Source organism: Macaca mulatta, chromosome 3 (assembly GCF_049350105.2).
Source record: "Macaca mulatta isolate MMU2019108-1 chromosome 3, T2T-MMU8v2.0, whole genome shotgun sequence".
In the NCBI taxonomy this organism is placed as follows: Eukaryota; Metazoa; Chordata; class Mammalia; order Primates; family Cercopithecidae; genus Macaca; species Macaca mulatta.
The window spans coordinates 10049215-10066471 of record NC_133408.1 but is presented as its reverse complement, the minus strand read 5'-3'; the positions used below and the strand labels follow the sequence as shown (position 1 = coordinate 10066471).

General features: G+C 39.0%; 1 protein-coding gene across 8 annotated transcripts in view; it reads left to right on the top strand.

Annotated features, from left to right (window-relative positions):
- The window catches only part of DYRK1A (dual specificity tyrosine phosphorylation regulated kinase 1A), a 153302-nt gene that overhangs the window by 39376 nt on the left and 96669 nt on the right, over window positions 1–17257 (top strand). The window contains exon 1 of one of the 8 annotated variants that reach the window (XM_028844779.2): window positions 10726–10743. The exons of the other annotated variants lie outside the window; for them this stretch is intronic. The gene's annotated coding sequence lies outside the window, so the exon portion shown is untranslated. Of the gene's footprint in view, window positions 1–10725; window positions 10744–17257 lie in introns of those variants that run through there. 8 annotated transcript variants of the gene reach the window in all.

Sequence of the window (17257 nt, the reverse complement as noted above, 5' to 3'; positions counted from 1 at the left end):
TTCTGTCTTTCTAAAGCTTGAAGGTACTCGTGAGAAAGCAGTGAGACTGTCCATGATTCCAAATGAGATGTTGATGTAGATTAAGCACAGTGTTTCATCCAAGTATGCAAATTAAGAATACAAACACAGGTTGGAGCATTTTTCATAGGTGACATTTGTAGAACCTATCTTAAGAACATTTGGAACTTTTTTTTAACCTCCTTGTATTAGTTCCCTGTGGCTCCTGTAACAAATCACAAATTTAGTGACTTAGAACAGTAAAAATTTATTCTCTTAACAATTCTGGAGGCTAGAAGTCCAAAATCAGAATCATTGAGCCTAAATCAAGGTGTTGGCAGGGCCAGGGGCTGTGCTTCTTTAGGAGGCTCAGAGCCACTTGCTAGTGGCTGCCAGTACTTCTTGACTTGTGGATGCCAGCATTACTTGACTTGTGGCCACATCACCTCAATCTCTCCTGTGATGGTTGTGTTGTCTTCTTTCTGTGTCAGTTTGCCCCTCTCCCTCTCTCTCACAACACTTGTGATGGCATTTAGGGCACACCTTGATAATGAAGGATAGTCCCCTCATCTCAAGATTCTCAACTTAATCACTCCTGCAAAGACCTTTTTTCCCCCAAATACAACATTTATAGGTTTCAGGGTGTAGGATGTAGATATCTTTTGGTGGACCATTTTCCAGCTTATCTATAAATTATTTGTAAAAGTAGGAAGGTTGCTTTTGAAGTAGCAACTTTTAGATATGATATAAGTATACTTCCAGCTGTAATAAGAATTAGTGATAGTTTTGTAACTTTTAGTGTTAACTTGATGATCCAAATTTGAGATCCAAATTGGGAGACAGCTCCCAAAATTTTACCACCTAATCTGTTTTTTATAACAATGGTTTTGAGCTACTTTTCTCTAAATAATGGAAGTTATTGTTCTTTTAGGGTCAGTGTAAGCTGACAATGGTAACTTTTATCAAGTATTAAAAATGAGTCTGAGTTTAGGGAAATGATATGAATGATTGGAATTTATTTTAGCAATCTAGGAATTTTATTGACTGAGAAGGTGCAGATCGCAGAAAAGTAGCCAGAAATATACTATGATTGTACCCTTTCTAAAGTTGCTTGGTTGAATCAAAGTTGAAAACAGGGGCCAGGCACTGTGGCTCACGCCTGTAATACCAGCACTTTGGGAGGCTAAGGTGGGTGGATCACTTGAGGTCAGAAGTTCATGACCAACCTGGCCAACATGATGAGACCCTGTCTCTACTAAAAATAAAAAATTATCCAGGTGTGGTGCACGCCTGTAGTCCCAGCTGCTTGGGAGGCTGAGGCGGGAGAATTGCTTGAACCTGAGAGGTGGAGGTTGCAGTGAGCTGAGATCGTGCCACTGCACTCCAGCTTGGGCGACAGAACAAGATTCTGTCAAAAAAAAAAAGAAGAAAATAGGTTATAATTGGACTATATTTTTCTTATTATGCTATATTACGTAATTTTGGACTAGTCTAATATAGCTCACTGTGAATAAAATATAAGCATATGTGGTGTTTAATAAAAATATGTTCACACTTAGGTGCCAGTGGAAGGTTTCATAGTCATGAGCCAATCGTGAACATAAACGTGTGTGTGTATTAATTTTAATACTTGGTTTTTTTCTTGAACTTGCCTGTTTTGTGTTACCTTTTACAAAGTACTTTTTATTTCTCTACACCTTGAGATACATATTTTGAAGCTTTTCGGTAGTCTTGTTATTTCTAGTTCTTTGTTTGTTTGTTTGTTTGTTTTTTGAGACAGAGTTTGGCTCTTGTTGCCCAGGCTAGAGTGCAATGGCACCATCTCCGCTCACTGCAACCTCCGCCTCCTGGGTTCAAGCAGTTCTCCTTTCTCAGCCTCTCGTGTAGCTGGGATTACAGGTGTGCCCCACCACACCTGGCTAATTTTGTGTTATTAGTAGAGACAGGGTTTCACCATGTTGGCCTGGCTGGGACTCCTGACCTCAGGTGATCCACCCGCCTCAGCCTCCCAAAGTGCTGGGATTACAGATGTGAGTCACCGCGCCCGGCCAATTGTAGTTCTTTTGGTGTGAAATTTGGTTTCTCTTTTGTAATGAAAGATTCTTTGTATCTTTCGTAATTACTGTGTATAAGCTCTTCTTCACATGAACTTTGGAAGGTGTTCTACATTTTGAGGGATATACACATTTACCTATTTTCAGATATTTAGAGTCAATATTGTTCCAACTCCTACTTCACACTGACAATTTCCACTTCCCACTTCCCATTCCCCAGTTGCCAAATATAATAGCCATAAAGAGCATCAGATTGATTTATCTGCCATCCCTTTGTGCAATTGCTGCCATGTATTTTTGCTTTAAGCTGTATTTTAAACAACTGAAATTTATTTTTGTTTAAAACTCAGTTTTTAAATGTAAGTATCCAAAGGAAAAAATATTTGTGAAAACTTGGTTTCCATTTGGTATCAGTTTTCTGCCCTAACACTCTCCAGCTTTTCTTGTGCAGGTCTGCTGGCAAGGACTTCTTTTTTTTTCCTTCTTAAAATTTTTAATTTCTAAATGTCTGTATTCAGTCTTGAGTTTGAAGGTTTTTTCACTGAATATAGAATTCTAGATTGATACTTTTTGTCTTTTAGCACTTTAATGGTGTTCCATTGTCTTCTGGCTTCCATTATTTGTGATGAGATGTAAGTGGTAATTACTCTCTTTATTCCCTCAATACACCAGTCTTTTCTTCTCTGGCTGTTTTCAAGATTTTCTCTTTCTCTGGTTTAAGCTGTTTTACTCTGCTGTGCCTGGGTATGGTTATCATTTGAAAGATTTTAAGCAGTGGTTTCTTCAGATATTTGTCCCTTTTTTTTTTTTTCTGTAACTTTATTTACATGCATTATACAACTTGATATTGTTCCACAGGGTCTATTCAGTTTTCTTTAGTCTTTTTTCTCTCTCTTCTTTAGATTAGACAATTTTCTTCCCCTTTCCCTTTCCTTTTTTTTGGAGACAGAGTCTCACTGTGTTGCCCAGGCTGGAGTGCAGTGGTGCCATCTTGGCTCACTGCAACCTCCACCTCCCAGGTTCAAGCGGATTCTCATGCCTCAGCCTCCCAAGTAGCTGGGATTACAGGTATGCACCACCATGCCTGGCTAATTTTTGTATTTTTAGTAGAGATGGGTTTTCACCATGTTGGCCAGGCTAGTCTCGGACTCTCAACCCTCAGGTGATCCTCCCCCCTCAGCCTCCCAAAATGCTGGGATTACAAGCATGAGCCACTGTGCCTGGCCTAGGTTAGATAAGTTTCTATTGATCTGTCTTCCAAGTTTGCTGATTTTTTTTTTCTACCATCTTCAATATGCTATTAATTTCATCTAGTAAATTTTGCTCTTTGGTTATTATGTTATTCATTTTTAGAGTTTTCTTTTTGTTCTTTTTTTGTAGTTTCTATTTTTCTGCTGAGATCCCCTGTCTGTTCACACATTAAAGACCATGTGTTCCTTTAAGGTTTTGAAAATAATCCTAATTCTTTGAATGTATAAAATAGCTGCTTTAAAATATTTGTTGCTAAATTTAACATCTGTTCTAACATGGGGTTGGTGTTTTACTGACTCCTTTTTCCCCCTTAAATTTGATCACATTTTTCTGTTTCTTTGCTTGCTTTCTAATTATTTTTGTATTAAACAACAACAGCAGAGACAAGGTCTTGTTCTGTCACCCAGGCTGGAGTGCAGTGGCGTAGTCATAGATCACTGCTACCTCACACTGCTGAGCTCAGGTGGTCCTCCCGCCTCAGCCTCCTGAATAACTGGGACTATAGGTGTGCACCACTATGCTCGGCTAATTAAAAAAAACAAAAAAAAATATAACTGTAAATATATATATATATATATATATATATGTTTTTGTATAAATGGGGTCTCACTACGTTCACCAGGCTGTTGTTGAACTCCTTGCCTCAAGCCATCCTGCCTTAGCCTCCCAAACCATGCCTGGCATGCTTGCCTCCTGACTTTTGATGAATACTGTTTTTTTTTCCTCCTAAGAAGGTTGATTTTTGTTCTAAAGTCTGGTTGGTCACCTTGAACTTGTGTAGGCTTGGTTTTATACTTTATTAAGGCAAAATTTATTTACCTTAGGTAACTTCAGGATGGTTCCTTACCCTCTCTAATATGGTGGGCCATGACTTTCAAACTGGGTTTTCTTGTGACTCTTGTCTGGATTTGGTTTTAGACATTATTGGTACTGATCTGGAGTAGGCTGTATGCTAGAGTGTGGTTCTTAGTCTTGAAGGAGGAAGGGAATGTTGAGGTGTGTATTAGGGTTCTCCAGAGACACAGAACCAATCAGACACACACACACACACAGTATATATATGTATATATCCATAAGTAAATAAATATAAATTGATATAAGGAATTGGCTCACGTGACAATGGAGGCGGAGCAGTCATAAGACTCACATACGCAGAGTAACACTTGGCCAAATGTGTGGGCACCCTGTGGCCTAGGCAGATTGGCACAAAAAGTTAACTATCACAGGGTGTTAATGAGATTTCTTCTCTGTGGTTGGGCAGGGACCCCAGATACCCCAGACCTGCTCATTGTCTGTCATTTTGGTTCTGGTCTCAGCCTTTAAGTAATCTATCTGTGGCTCAGGTTGTTTCACCTGGCCCATGTGCATTCTGGTCCTCATGGCTCTCCTACATCCAGACTTCTGGAGATCCCCTTCTGTGCACCTCCCTTCTCTCTGGCACACAGCTTCAGACGCCTGAACTCTAAGCTTTACCTTCACATCTCAGCATGCCCGTCATGCTTTACTGAGCCTCCAGTTCCTTTCACCATTTTGGGAAATTGTTCCCAGACAACCAGGAGACTCATGACCCTTCAGGGGTCACAGTGTTGGGCTACCATTTGTTGATTGTCAGAAAACAGTTGGCTCAAATATTTTCTTCAGTTTTGTGATTGTTTAAAGTGGATATATCAGTACTAGTTATTTTCTTGTACAGAAGCAAGATATGTGAGGATTACTGTTTAATACCCGTTAGGCGTACAGGTTCTTTGCAGGTGCTTGGAGGAATATAAGGATTAATACAGTTAGTTTCCTATTGAGCATGGCTGGGGTGGGATTGTGAAGTGGAATGTATGGATTTAGAATGGTTCAATATAAGCAAGTATCCAGCTTCATGATTGCAGAATACGGTTTTGCTCTCATGGCATGAACATTCTCAGAAAGTACAGAATCTAAGGATGAAAAAAAAAGCTGAGTGGTGGAGACAGTTTTCTTTTAAATTTTAGCTGCTGTTCTGATTATATTTCATGGAGTAGGTAGATATTTAAATGATTTTTTAGTGATGTCAGCCTTTGGGTAAAGATGAGCCCCACTGAGAGGACTCTAGAGCAGTTGAATCCCGCTTCCCATCTAGGGTTGGAATCATGGCCCAGGCAAACGCTGTGGGTCCCAAGCTCTGCAGGAATGACTGGGGACTGCCATTCATAAAGCAGCTGTCCCACTATTGGATGTCTTTGTTCATTTATCTATTTTCTGCATAGTCTCCTGCATCCTTTTCCTAATTCTTGGCTTTAGTTCTGTTTTCTTGAACTACAGGGAGCGAGTCAAGTCATCCCACCTCTGTGAGACTTGCTTGATTATTTGAAGGCATCTATCCCCGTGACTGCTTCTTCAGTCTTTCATTGTCTTGGCTGCACAGCCTTGGTACCTCCAGATCCCCACCCACCTATTACTTTCTCGGGAGTTTTGAACTTTCTCACTAACCTTTTTTATGTGGATCTAGGATTGAAAAGAATCGTGAGCTTAGGAAGCCTTACGGATACAAAGACTACATATTCAGGTCTTCCTTGTCAAATATCAGAAAGGTTATTTCTGACAGTCCTCCTTCCCCAAATCTAAATGTTTCCCTCTTTTAGCAATCTTTCCCTCCCTCGTAACTTTAGCATGGTGTATGGTGTGTGTGTAGTCATACATTAGTGTGATTTTTGTCTGTTTCGTACACTGTACTGTGAGGTCCACGAGGTGGAGGCACAGCGGCAGCAAGCCTCACCCTACATCTCCAGTGCTGGGCATCATCCAGTGTCATGGCATCATGTGATTTTTAGAGTACTATTGGTGTGTGTTCAGTTATGTAAACTTGTTTCTCAGTTGTGTCAATAGGCATAAATAAGTTCTCACTGTTGATGTTATTGAAGTGTATCCATATGTATGTATGGTCATTCCTTTTTTTTTCTAAAGGATAATATATGTATTTATTTCTTACAAATTCCAGGGGATGTACCAATGTTAGCCATTTCTTGTCTCTTGTATGGCTACATCCAGTTGTAATTGTTCAGTAAAACACATGAGGTATTTGAAATGCTTCAAATATCAAGAAACACTAACTTAATCTCTGGCATACCATACTTTTTAAAACAGAAGCGTTTTCTGTCATGGTTACTACAGAGTGTTTACTGGTTAACTTTTAGTTAACCAGAAGCATACATTCCATAGCTGTTCCGGTTAACTGAGGTTTATATCCATAAGGACGTTACCAGACATAGAAAAATTTCTCTCTTCTTCAGCTAGAGACCCCAGCCACCAACACACCCTTACTACCTTCTAGAAAACATAAAGTGATGGGACAGGGTGCGGTGGCTCAAGCCTGTAATCCCAGTGCTTTGGGAGGCTGAGGCAGGCGGATCACTTGAGACCAGGAGTTCGAGACCAGCATGGTGAACATGGTGAAACCCTGTCTCTAGTAAAAATAAAAAAACTAGCCAGGTGTGGTGGCACATGCCTATAATCCCAGCTACTTGGGTGGCTGAGGCATGAGAATTGCTTGAACCCGGGAGGCAGATGTTATAGTGAGCTGAGATCATGCCACAGCACTCCAGCCTGGGCTCCAGAGTGAGACTCTGTCTCCAAAAAAGAAAAAAAAATATTTTGTGTATATATATATCTTTAATAGTGACTTTTACTAGTGAAAATTTTAATGTCCTAAATTTAGAAAAAATTCTTTTTGAGTTGATGTTTAAAATAATTTTGATTTTTTTTTTTTTTTTTTAAATGATGTTTTACAACTCCTGCCTACTGCTACCCCCTTAGCTCTCCAGGCCCATTGGCCTGACTAGTAAAAGTTTGCTGTTTTTTCTTCCGGACATTTTCCTTTGTATCTTCATTTATATATAAGTGCTCATATTCTTGTTATACACAGGTATATTTACACACATAGGTTGGGTATCCCTGATTCGAAGTGCTTGGGAGTAAAACTGTTTTGGATTTTGAAATATTTGCATATATGTAGTGAGGTATGTTGGGGATGGGACCTCAGACAAAACATGAAATTCACTTATGTTTTATATACCGTAGACGACCTGAAGGTAATTTTATACAATATTTTCAGTAATTTTGTGCACACAGTAAAGTTTTGACTGGGCTGTGGCTGTAACCCATCATATGAGGTCAGGTGTGGAATTTTTCACTGGTAGCATCATGTCTGTGCTCAGTAGATTTAAAATTTTGGAGCGTTTTGGATTACAGATGCTCAACCTGTACTTCTGTAACAGAGTAGTTTGAATGCTTAATTAAAATGGCAAATCAGTTTGGTTTTATGATTAAACCTCTTCAAAGTTTTTGTCACTTTCAGATACTCGTAAGTAAGGCATATAACCTTTCTAGACCTCACTTTCCACATTTGGTAAAGGATTGATTTGAATTAAATGAAACTGAAAACCTCTTAGCTCTCAATATAACAAATTCTGGGTTAAATTGTATAACTCATCTCTTAGATATCATGAAGAATGTGTTGTTTTTAATATGAAAAAGTATGAAGATAAAAATCACATATGACTTTGGGTAGCAAGAAGAGAGTTTGGGGGAAGTTGCTGAAGTGTAGTTTTTCCCCCTAAGAGCAGCGAGAGAAGGGCAGCTAATCAGACTGGTGGTGGAATCCGTCTCTATTGCCCAGGCTGGCACTAGGAAGTTTGAGCTGTATCAATCCCTCAAAACTGATGACATCTGAAAGGCAGTTTTACCCCGGCTCCCTGAAGTTTCACATTACAGCTGTACATTTGTGTTAACGCAGTGAATGCTTCAAAAAAAAAAAAAGTTATAGAAATCAAAGCTTACGTAGGCACATCTTTGTTAGTGACTTAGTTAAAAAACAGCATTTCATAAATAATAGTTTCCCAAGCTATTTTAACCCTTTTCCCTTTCCCAGAAGAGAAACAAGAAAATCCCACACATTTTGCTCAGTCATGGTATATTTGTAAGCTCTCTTGTCACAAAGTGTCGTGGATTCTTTAAATTTCTTTTAGTTAGCTTCTTTTGTCCAGTAGCTCACTTATTTTGTAGTTTGAAGATGACTGTACTTCTGACACTTTTCTCACATACTTTAATTTTTCGAAAAACTTTCAATTGCAAGAAACTTCAAACATACACAGAAGTGGAGAGAATACTATAATGAGCTCTCATGTCCCTAGTCTCTTGGCTTCAGCAGTTCTCAGTGTTTTGCCCATCAGATTTTCTAACGCTTTTAGTGTAAGTAATGCCACATTTAAAAATACTCTTTTTAGAAAAGAGGCTTAGTATTTAAAGGGAAACAAACCAGAGTAATTCCCAAGATTTATCTGATTAAACTATAGAGTTGATAATTATATAAATTTTTTTTAGCACATAGAACAATCATTGTCTATAGCAGAAGTACTAGCTTTTGTGCCCTTTGCATTGGATTGAGTTATAGAGCTAAACCACAGCAAACTCATTTGTTCACTATTAGGTTACAAGTATCACTTAACTCTGCTTACTTATCTCATCTTCAATATTTACAAATTTTAACTCACATTTGTTTCAGTAAAGCAACCTAAAGTAGATGTTTTAGGAGATGAATTGGTGTGATGGTTATGATTTTCTTTTACTCCTGTATTGATAGTCAGCTGTAGTTGAGACTGTTAGCCTTCTGGAGGGTGAGGTGAACAGGGCTTTTTCCACTTCCCGGGCTAGAGGCTGACATGCATGCAGTTACCTGCAGTTCAAGGCAGAATGGGGTTAGGGTGGTAATGGTGGCATAAATACTACTGTGCCAGGGTCATGTCTGTAAGTGTGTGGTGGGAAACTTTCTGGGGGAGACAGCACTGGCATTGGGTTTGGACGTGGCATGTACAGGCAGAGGTGGATAAAGAAGACCCATGGAGTAGCCTTAGCAAAAGAGTGGTATTTGGATAGTGGGACTTTGTTGATTGTGGCTGGAGTGTAGATGTGTACTAGGAGACAGAATGAAAAGGTGGAGGTAATAGTAATTTAAAATATAACGGTAAAAAGAAGCAGCTGTGTACTGATCACTTACTGTGCGCAGTGTTTTAAATGGTCTACAGGTGCCACATCTTTGATAATACAGCAGTTTGTGGGTGCAGTAAGTCATGGAGCCAGGAGTTCAGCTGGGGCAGGCTGGCTCTGGAGCATCACTGGTGCCTTAGGGCCTCGAATGCCAGATTAAGCAGCGCCAAGCACTTTTTTGGGTCTTATTTTTGGATGGTGATGGCTAGCAGGATATTAACTGATTTAAAAAACAAATATATTTGTCCATTGTCGTGAACTTTTTACCTTTGTTGGAGTTTAAAAAATTGAAAGTGCTTAGTGGTTACTTATTGTGGCCCCTAGTTAGAGTTCATGATGAAGGGACTTTTTAATGTTAAGATCGAAGCTGAATTTCTTGGACCATTTTTTTCCTCATAAAAGATGTATATATTTATAAAAATTGCAATACACTGAGAAGTGTAAAAAATTAGTGATTAGAATTTTATTAGCCAAAGACATTCATTATGAATAATCTTAAATGCTTTCTTTGAGTGTTTTCTATGTATTTATTTTACTTTTCTAAAACTGCTTTGGGAAAGGCTTTGAGTCTGTTCTAATATAATGGTATAACTTCCCCCTCATGTAGTGAAGCTTTCAGAAGAATTCAAGTGATCAAGAAAAAACAGCAACATCGTATCTGTGTTACCTTTGTGTTGAACATTTTTTATTTATAACATTCAGTTTTCAATGATAAACTTTTGTATATATATTTTGTATTTTCTGTTATAAGGTGGATTTCTTAAAGTAGAGATTGAACATGAAGCAAAATGGCTTACAAAAGGAATGTGAATCTGTGCTACAGACATAAAGACTATTTTGAAGGCTATAGGGACAACCACATTTGCCAGGACTCATGCTTAGACTGTGTACAGCTGTGGGGATCATAAATGGAGAAAGCATGAGATTCGAGCAAGAAAAACGTACTGAGGTTTGTTAATAAGATTTGAGAAGAGAGATGGAAAGTCTTGCTGTTCGGTGGGAGAAGCAGCTGAGGAGTAAGTCTTTGTGCATATGAAGAGTGTTTTGTAGGCTGTGTGTAGGTATTTTCTGTTCTTCAGAATGTAGCAAAAACAGTGTGAACTTAAGTTGGTATAAAGGAATTTAGGAGATAATTTATGACTAGGGATTGGAAGCTATTGAAATGGTTTATCATGACAATTCTTTGAAATGGGTAAATTTTCACTATATTTAGGATTTTATTCTGCTTATGGAGAGGAGGGGTTAAAATGGTGTTTTACAGGTCTTTCTAGAACTTTATTCCCAAGATTTATTTATTTACTTAGAGACAGTTTCACTTTGTCACCTAGGCTGAAGTGCAGTGGCACGATCATAGGTGGTCACTACAGCCTCAGATTCCTGGGCTTAAGCAGTCTTCCCGCCTCAGCCTCCCCAGTAGCCGGGATTACAGGTGAGTGCCACCATGCTCGGCTTATTTTGATGTTAATTCCAGTTTTCTCACCTATTGCTTATCTCCTGGACTTACACAGAAAATAGAAGACAGTTGGCTGGGCACTGTGGCTCCAGCCTGTAATCTCAGCACTCTGGGAGGCCGTGGTGGGCAGATCACTTGAGGACAAGAGTTCGGGACCAACCTGACTATCACAGTGAAACTCGGTCTCTACTAAAAATAGAAAAAATTATCTGGGTGTGGTGGCACTCACCTGTAATCCCAGCTACTAGGGATGCCGAGGCATGAGAATTGCTTGAGCCTGGGAGGCGGAGGTTTTAGCAAGCTGAGATTGTGCGACTGCACTCTAGCCTGGGCGACAGAATGAGATTCTGTCTTTAAATAAATAAATAAAAAAGGCCAGGTGTGGTGGCTCACACCTGTAATCCCAGCATTTTGGGAGGCCAAGGTGGGTGGATCACAAGGTCAGGAGTTTGAGACCAGCTGGCCAACATGGTGAAACCCTGTCTCTACTAAAAACCCAAAAAATTAGCCGGGCGTGGTGGTGTGTACCTATAATCCCAGCTATTCAGGAGGTTGAGGCAGGAGAATCGCTTGAACCTGGGAGGCGGAGGTTGCAGTGAGCTGAGATCACACCATTGCACTCCAGCCTGAGTGACATAGTGAGACTCTGTCTCCCCTCCCACCCCCCCCCAAAGAGAAAAAAATATGACAGTTATACTACATGTACTACATGAAGGTTTGTAGTTTTGACTGAAAGGACAAACCAAAACAAGAAAACAAATAAAAACCCCACCTATCATACAGGTAGAGTGATAGCATACTCATGTAGAATTGATTTGGCAAGTCTGTGAATGAGGTCCCAGAAATTGTATATTCAGTTTAGTGAGGCCAATGGAATTTTGAAGTATAGGTGTAGAAATGTTGACATTAACAAATGTCATATGTATTAGGATTGTGACAGTGTGACTGCTGACATGGTAGTGTGCCAGTCATTTTTATAGAATGTCTCTTGGTTGAGAAAATTCCAGGGTAACAGTTTTAAGGTTTAAGATTCTAGGTTTAAGATTTTAATTTCATCCCAAAATACACATTCATTTTAGAAAATTTAGAGAATACAGATAAGAATGACAATTCCTTGCAGTTTTTCTCTTCTGAGATAACTACTATTTACATTTTGTGTATAATCCACCAGTTTTTTCCTGCAGATAACTACTTTTCTCTTTTTGAAAAACAATTACAATCATGTTATCTGCGTATTGCTTTACAGCCCACTTTTTCTACATGAAGCAGTATTTTCATTGTTGTATTCTGCTATGCCAGTTTGTTTATTGAACATGTACTGCGATACAGAAATACGAGATCTAGTGGCACTTTCCACCAAGTCGTAGATAATACCACTGGAGTGAGTATATAACATAAATAATTAACAGAATATAGCAGGAGATAAATGGAAGTTAAGAGGAGAGGCTGGAGTGACTTTAAACTGGATGAAGGCAAATTGAGGTGATCTTGAAGATGGATAGGCAAGAAGGGGCAAATTTTAGGTTAAAGAAATAAACACTAATGCAGAAGGGGCTTAAATGCATTTTATGGAATGTCACATTGAACTGTGAGTTCAGAGGAATAAGATCATATGTTTCTGAATTATAGAGGGGTTAAATCCAGGTTGAAAGTTCTGTGTCTCAGAAAAGTATGTGTAGTAGTTTTATGCAAAATAAATTAGGGCAGGGGATAGGGGTTTTTAAGCACAGTGGTTCCCAAACTTGGCTGGATCCAGGATTCATCTGTAACATCTTGTTAAAACAAAACACATATTCTTAGGTCCTTGTCCAGGCTTCCTGAATCAGGATTTTTGGAAGTAGAATCTGATGTAGTTTAGGGAACTTGCCCTAGAGTTTCTGATAGAACCGTCAGGCCTAGGAGGTACTTAATTCTAGGAGGCATTTGTAATACTTAAGGTGAATTAAGGACTTGGTTCAAGTGACTAAAGTGAGCATGGAGAGGAATGGAAAGGCATGAGGCACTTTGAAAATGGATAGGATTTAGTAGGACCATTTAGAGTAGATAAAATCAGCAGCTTCTAATGAAATTACTGAAAGAATGGTGGTGCAGGAATAGAGATGGAAGTTGAAGCGGGTAACACGTGGTGCAGGAAGGTGATGAGGACTTGTAGGCACAGAGAATGGAGGCAGGGATGTGGCACTGTAGACAGCCACCCAGCAGCTTGTTAGACTGGATATTGAGTAAGAAGTTTGAGCAGAGAAGAGAGTTCGAAGTATTAGTTTGGAGTAAACCTTTGAAAATACTTGTTTTGCAGGGTACGATGTATAAAGAAATGAGTGAAGGGGCCTGGGAATAGAATCAGAGGTCACATCTGAGGTTAAGGCTAAAGGTGAAAGAGACATGGATTATTTGGAGGATGGCTAGTGTTGTGAAATACAAGAACATACATTTAATTTTTTTTTTTTTTTTTGAGACAGAGTCTCGCTTTGTCGCCCAGGCTGGAGTGCAGTGGCGTGATCTCGGCTCACTGCAAGCTCTGCCTTCCGGGTTCACACCATTCTCCTGCCTCAGCCTCCCGAGGAGCTGGGATTACAGGCGCCCGCCACCACGCCCGGCTTATTTTTTGTATTTTTTTAGTAGAGACGGGGTTTCACTGTGTTAGCCAGGATGGTCTCGATCTCCTGACCTCGTGATCCACCCGCCTCGGCCTCCCAAAGTGCTGGGATTACAGGTGTGAGCCACCGTGCCCGGCCTTAAAAATTTTTAAAGGGGTAGCATTTCTCTGTAAACTCCACAAAAGTGTGGGAGGGAAAGTAAGTAAAACTGAACTCACTTTACTACTTTTAGTAATAGACTCATTGTAAGAAAATGTAAGCTATTCATGACAGTGTGTGTTTTTGATTATGTCTGGGCCTTGTTATTTTTCTGTGTTTCTGGGATGCAAGGATAATTTAAAAGCAATGGTTTGTAAAATGATATATAATTACATACGTATAAAAGTACATATAACCAACTAAGTATATGTATGCATGCACTCATGCAAATCAATTATGTATTAACATTTTATATGTAAATTATATATGTGTGTGTATATTGTATTATAGAACATCCTGTATAGAAAGTTGGTGCTGTCGGAAAGGAGAGAGCAAGGCAGTTTTCTAGTGCATTTCTTATAAGCTAGTTATGAGAAGGGCTTGCCGGCTGCTGATTCATTCAGCATATTTTTTTCTAAATGTCTTCTGTCTGATAGATACTGCTTTCTTAGGGAATACATAAATGAGATCACCCTAGATGTTCGGGTTAGTGAGGGAAACGTTACAATAGATAGCACTAAGCGCTGTATCTCAGCTTTGATTCCCGGAGCACCTAGAGGGTCATTGGGCCACCTCTTTTAAGTTCCTCTTAAGATCTAGAATTGATTGGAATAATAATAATAGAAAGTTTGAGTACATTTTGTGTAGGTGACATAAAAGAACATCCTTAGGCAAGCGTATCAGTTAAAGGACTTGCCTTCATGGCTCTTGGTGTTTTCTTCATACCACTTTGCTCTTAGTTCCTGTTAGCAGAGGGGAAGAAGCAGACTCCAATATTAAAATCCATGCTAGTGAAAATTAGAAACAAGCCACATACCCTCGATAGGTATTTGCTTAAAATGGGTTTACATCTTTGCAATGGAGTACTGTGCACCTGGTAAAATGATGATGCAAATATAAATTGTTGATAAAGATATATATATTTATTTATTTATTTATTTATTTTAAAGAGCAGAGATTCCAACACCAAATTTTGGGTGGTGGAATTTTATTAGGTTGGTGCAAAGGTAATATGGTTTTTGCCCTTGGGAGATTGGGCTGATGGAGACACTCATTAACCAAGATTGATAATACAGAAAGGAGAAGTGGATTTTTTCCCTGTTTTCCCTGCTCTTTCCTCCCTTTTTGAGTAGGGGAAATGGTGGATTCAGTTTGATGTGGCCAAAAGCAGTGGCTTAGTAGTCAGTTTGCTTGGATTTGAATATGTCTCTACCATTAGTCGTGTGTGACTTGAGATGGTTTCACTTTGCCTCTCTGTGCCTTAGTTTTCTCACTTGGACAATGGGAATGATAGTGGTACTTACTTTTTGTAATTATGGAGTGTAGTGGTTTGAAGTAGAATATTTATACCAGTGCCCATTAAAGATAAGTCATCTCATGCAGTGAGACATAACTGGGACTTTTGAGCTCAGTTCCTTGAGGTCTTCTGGGCCTGGAACAAGTCCGCCTTATAAAAATTGGCTTAACTCTACGTGCTACATACTAAAGTAGTTCTTAATGTAGACTTTTAACCAACTGTCTTAGAAATGAGCCTTTGGAACTTAGGTCTACATGTGATAGGGGTACTTTCTAGTGTCTACTTGATAGAGCAGTCACTTTCTAGTAGGGGGAGTTAGGTTCCCGAAAAGTTCTGTGGTCTGAGAATTCATTTTTGAGGAACTCAGAACACAAGAGAATAAACAGTTGATAGACTTGAAGGTCATACAAACCTGTGCAGATCATTGTAAATGTTTTCACATTCTAAAGGAAGACAGAGGACAGCAAGCAAAACATAGTATCAGTGGTAGTTTACATATTTTGAATTAGTAACAGGGTACCTGTACTGTTTACACTTACTGGTGATAACTTACCCCCAGAAACTTTTGTTTCTCCCCTTCAGTTTTAAAAATGATGTGTCAGTGCATTATGTATTGTTGCAGGTAATGTGCATATGATGCATTTCCTTTCTGTTTTTTTCTATTTGTTGGTATGTCCAAATACTCAGTGCTTGATTTTGTCTTTCAGGCCCAGGTGTGGTCCCAGAGATACCGAGTTGGTAGTTGAGATAGCCAAAATCTGGGGCAAAACTCATTTGATCTGCTCAGTTTTTAGTTCTTAAACCTTCTCCCTAGTTCTTTTCACATAATTGCATGAGAAAGCACATGCTTCTAGCCTCTTTAACACAAATTTCAGCTATTCCACTTCCAAAATGCCATTGGAGTAGTATAATCCAGCACCCATGTTTATAATCCCACATGTTCTTTGACCTTGACCAAGGTTTTAATGCAAAACGGAATCATCTGCTATTGGTTTTTACCTTCTTTTCAGTTTGTCTCTCTCTCTCTCTCTCTCTCTCTCTCTCTATATATATATATAGATCTCACTCTGTTGCCCAGGCTGGAGTGCAGTGGCATGATCAGGGCTCCCTGCAGCCTTGACTTCCTGGAATCACGTTAGCTTCCCTATTAGCTGGGACTCTAGGCTGCACCACGACACCCAACTAGGTTTTTTATTTTTTGGGGTAGAGATGGGGTTTTGCCATGTTGCCAGGCTGGTCCTGAACTCCTGGGCTCAAGCGATCTACCTGCCTTTGCCTCCCAAAGTTCTGGGATTACAGGCATAAGCTGCTGTGCCTGGCCTAAGTTTTTTTCGATAAAGGGAAAATACAGCAATCTGTTATATGCTGGAATCAAAATTTTTCTACTAGATGAACTTTTGGGGAAATTTAGTATTCTGTTCTAAATTAAATGCCTTTTTCAAGTAATTACTGCTAATGAACTCTCTTGTTTTTTCATGTTTAGGGTGGTCGATGCAGAGTAGTGCATATAAGGGGCTAAAATCAGACTTTGACACATGTGGGTTCTTGCATCTCTGTATTTTCTCACAACTATTTCAGTGATCCTTAATGAGTGGCATCTTGGCATAGTGAACTTTAATGTGGGACCAGAGTTCACAAACTGTTACCTTAGGCCAGTTAATCTTTCTGACCTTTACTTTCCCTGTTGGTGAAATGGAAGTAACACTACCTACTTATAGGGCTGTTAGGAGGTCAAATGTGTCAACGTCTGTAAAATGCCTCAGCTGAGTGATTGGCGCATAGATAGTAAGTGTTCCACAAATGTGCATTTCCCTATAGTTTTACTGATCATTTTGGTGCAATATTATATTCTTTATAAAGTCTTGTGTATTTTGGCCTTTTTTTTTTTTTTTTTAAAGACTGTATTTTCTAGGGTTTTGAGGGGAGTGATAAATGTTCTGGGTTTTTAGGATTTCACTTGAAATCCTCCTATATAATTGCTTTTTCTCTGTAATGCCACTTGATCATCTTATTGGAAATAAGAGATTTTTTTTGCTTGTGTGTTAGGCATCAAAACCATGATACTTTTATTTTCCCTTTGGCTCCCTTGGCTATTATAATTCTAGAAAATTATTTCTAAAATTACTATATGGGAAACGTACTTTCTTCTGTCACTTCTTTAATTAGTTAGTGTAAATGAGCAAAAGTTTATAAGGGAATGTTAGTTAACAGTGTATAAATTTTAGATAATGACATAAGTTTAATTTATGGAATCTAATTTTAGATCTAGTTTTTCTTGATTTCTATTTTGTAGCTTTTTTGTGGTTGCTTATTTTTAATGGGCACCTTCTGAGCTATCTTTTTAGATCCCATTGTGCACTGTATTTTATCTTCTCGTATGGGCTAAATTTTTTAAATT